Here is a 4,059-nt window from a genome sequence, read left to right as displayed (position 1 = left end):
CTCCCGCAATCTGTCCTATTTGGATTTCCAAGTTGCGGATGGAAGTTGTCTGGTTCTGGAGGACCATTTCATTCTTTTTTATGTACTGTTTTAATAGGTTCTCTAGAGAGAATGATGGCGGTGTTTGAGAGCTGCTGGCTTGTTGTTGCTATTGACCGTTAGTTCTTTGGAAAAATCCTGGTGGTCCTTCTTTTTGCGCCAGAGGTTGGTAGCCTTGTTGTTGGTTATTTTCCAAGCAAAATTAGGGTGGTTTCACCACCCGGGGTTGTACGTGTTTGAAAAACGATTGTTCTTAACAAAGTAGATTGATTATGGATTGTGTGGACACTCTTCAACCGAATGCGATTCTCCACAAATAGCACAGCTGGTGCTTGTCTGTTCTATCGCGTTGACTTGCCCTCTCTGTGCTCTGGGATTGTTTATTGCATTACCTTCTCTGGGTTTTACTCGTTCATCGCTTTCTTGCCAATCTTCATGGTTTTTCGATATACGATCAAGAATGTTCTTTTCCTTATCATAAGTCTTGTCCAACAGACCGCCTGCTGCTGCCGCATTGGTAGCTGTCTACGATGCGAGATTTAGTCCATGATAGAAAATCTCCATTTGGAGGTAATCCGGCAATCCATTGTGCGGGCAGTCGTGCACTAATCTCTTGAACCTCGCCCATGCGTCAGTGAGCGATTCGTCTTCTTCTTGTTCAAAATTTGTGATCAATTTCCTTCTTCTGGCATTCTCTATAGGAGGGAAATACTTCTTCATAAACTTCTCCACAACTAGCTCCCATGAAGTTATCTCTCCTGGTTCAAGGGAGAATGCCCATTTTCTTGCTTTATCGCATAGTGAAAATGGAAATAGCGTGAGTTGAACTTCTTCAACGGAGATACTAGGGAACACAAAAGTGTTACAAATTTCAATGAAGCTTCGTAGATGGGCGTACGGATCTTCACCACGCTATCCACCAACTGTCCTGCTGTTTGTATCATTTGTAACATTACCAGCTTCATCTCGAACCTTGATCCATCCAATGCTGGTCTCATGATTCCTAGGGAGAAATCATACAAGTTGGGTGACGCATAGTCCTGGATGGGTCTATTGCGATCATTTGCCAGTAAGATAGGATTTTCCATTATGTTTACATTTATGGCTCTTTCTTCTGGTTGTTCAGCCATTTTGTGAGTTCTTCCTTGTTGTCTACGTCTGTTTTTCTATCTTCTGTGAAATGTTCGTTCGATCTCTAGGTCGTAGTTTGGCTTAAGAGGGTATCCTTCGCTCATGCGACGCTTGCTTCTTCCTTTATCGAAGGAATGGCAATGCACAAAGGTCGAAAGCTTTAAAGATCAAAGAGGTTTGATGTTAGCGCAATCTATACCGCAGTCCTCGGTAACGGCGCCAAAAACTTGATGCGTAAAATTATGATGCGATGGTGTGAGTGTTATGCGATAAAATTAACATACAAGTTTTCCTAACAAAGCCCAAGTATAAGCCTTCTTAGGTTTCCTGGTAAGTCCAGGGTCGAACACAGGGACCACTAAGTAGGTATACAACAGACTCTTTGATTCAATTGTGGTGGTAAAAATAAATGAAGTGGATAGTGTTTTGAATGAGATTTTTCCTTTGTGACGGAGTTAAACGCAGAGAGATGAAAGCGTAGAGTTACAATAAGTATGTGATGAAGGGGTTGAGAGGGGGTTTAGCTAACATTTCCTAAGATTGTGCACAAGTTATGCGATCATGCTACACACAAATATCAGTACTACATTTCTCAATGCAAAATATCACCATTCCTATCTCTAGGACGCATGCGATGCATATGCGAAAATGTCGATAGAACTTATTTTTAAGTTTCTAATCTTGCTTATGCAATCTAATCTGACTCTCTCAAGCCTAGATTCTAATCCTACTCTCTCAAGCCTAGATTCTATCTTTAGACTACTTTCTCAAGTACGTCCAAAGGTGAATGATGCATACATAAGGCAAGATGATCGCATAAAATGTAAATCTTAAGTCTTGCTAGCTAAGTGTTTCTCAACCCATTCAAAAATTTAGCTACTCATGCATGGTATGGAGAGATTGAACATAGATTGAAATGAAATTTCCATTTTTTGCAAATAAAGTACTGAATACAAAATAACAAATGGATTTGAGAGATAACAAGCCTGATAAGCAATGTCTTGCTTCCCGTGGCCTTTTACACTGCTCTTCATCACGTCAACTTTGTTTTAAATGTGGATTCTTGCTCTCGCAAGGGTTGGCCCTCTCTTCTTTGTATTTTTTTCCGGTAGTCTCTCGATCTGTTCGAGAGCAATTTCTCTCGGCTTTGCCTCGTCTCCTTTCTCTCTCCGTCCTCTATGTATATGTATAAGTATGTGTGTGAATGGACTAACTAACTCCTTCACTCTGGTGGCCTTCGGTATTTATAGATTTCAAGGTGAAGCAACTTTTCTTACAAATGATTGCAATAATGGGCGACATTAATTTCCCTACTCTGTTGTGCCATTTAGAAGTCATCGAGAGTTCAATGTACTTGCTACAGTGTGGCTTTTAATGACTTGTCAACTAAATTCAGAATCGACCGTTATTAGCTTTACGTCCCATCACGATTTATTATGCTATCGCCTTGATGCGAGGTATTTGTACGATCACCCTTTCAAGAAAACTTCTCACGATCGGCGATCGCAACTTCAAGCGCGCTGACGTATTGTGCCTTTAGATCGCAATTTCATATGCGTCATCGCATTGTACCTGCACAAAATAGGTAAATTAACTGCTTTTATGCGATGAGCGGTTGTGATCGTAATTCTTTTCAATTTAGCACTTTTGGACATGATATTGCCTATTTTACCATCGCATTCTTTCATTGTCTTACTTATTTGAGATGTAATAACTTGTATTTCTTCCAATTATCACCATGAAACCACCAATAACCTCCCACTCAATTGGTTATTAGAGAAAAAGAGATAATTATCCAATAATTAATATTATTATCAATATAAATGATAACCAACATATCATACTATATTTATAGACTATAGGTTTAATATTTCATCTCATGAAACATACAAACTATAACTCTTTTTCTATTCCATGGCTCTTAATGTAAATCTCATTTACATTAATCCTAAATTAGATGTATCTCATACACAACACTGATCATATCGTATATAATCGAATTACCAATTGTCAATTTGAACAAGTCAAATCAACACTAAGAACTGATCTTCAACTTGAATCCATTGAGCTACCAAGGGGATCTTCTAGACCTATAGCTCGAAGCTTTAACTGTACATGAATAACTAACTAAACTCTTTAGTCATGGGATCCACCATTCATTAACTGTCAGGCACTCCACTAAAGACCGACAATTGAACTCTCCTTACTACATATATATTATGTGTCCATCTTAACCAATCAACAGTGCGACAACCCTTCACAGATTGCTCATAAGTACAGCTTGGCCAATAACTGTTATGCCTCTATAGTTACATCTAACTCCTTAAATACAACTGAATCCTCTAATGAACATAAGTCATAGTCTTACTATGACTGAGTCCTCTCTTCCAAAGAGAAGTTGTGGCCACTTTGTTCAAGCCCCGGAATCAGTCCTTAAGAGAGCAATCTATTTACTTACCCTTGCTTCGAGGAAGGAGTGAATTTCACCTTGTGTAATTGAGTTCCCAGCTCCCATATCAGCAAGTCCCCAAAAAGGTAGGCATGTTGAGTTGGCAATCTGCCCACTCTCACCCATACTAGTCAAAGGACCACCCTCAAAGGCAGAAATTCCCAAAACACTCGGGATTGAGGTCGTGATACCTATGGTCGTTTAGGTGAGATGTAAGTCTCCATTATCAACGACGTTATATAAAAAGTCTAGTCATCTCGTGGTCTAGACTTATACAAACTCTTTGTATAGGATACCCCCACTCGTATGTCTCCACATGAATGGTCAGGATATACCATCTGTAGTAGTTTACAACACTTGCAAACCTCTACAAAGTGGGTCGTATCCGTAGTGTCACAAGGATCAGGAATCCTTCCTTAATCCTTATACTACTAACCTAT

The 4,059-nt window shown here is 39.5% G+C and overlaps 1 non-coding gene across 1 annotated transcript; it reads left to right on the top strand.

Moving 5' to 3' along the window:
* The first annotated feature begins 619 nt into the window (after positions 1-619).
* Positions 620-726, top strand: LOC120092313 (small nucleolar RNA R71). The gene has a single exon (XR_005486019.1). It is a non-coding gene; the product is annotated as a small nucleolar RNA R71 (small nucleolar RNA).
* Positions 727-4,059: the final 3,333 nt, after the last annotated feature.

This window comes from Benincasa hispida, chromosome 11 (assembly GCF_027475165.1).
Source record: "Benincasa hispida cultivar pf3 chromosome 11, pf3_genome.v1.1, whole genome shotgun sequence".
Taxonomy (NCBI): Eukaryota; Viridiplantae; Streptophyta; class Magnoliopsida; order Cucurbitales; family Cucurbitaceae; genus Benincasa; species Benincasa hispida.
Note: the sequence above shows the minus strand (reverse complement) of the source record. Positions and strands in the feature narration are given on the sequence as shown.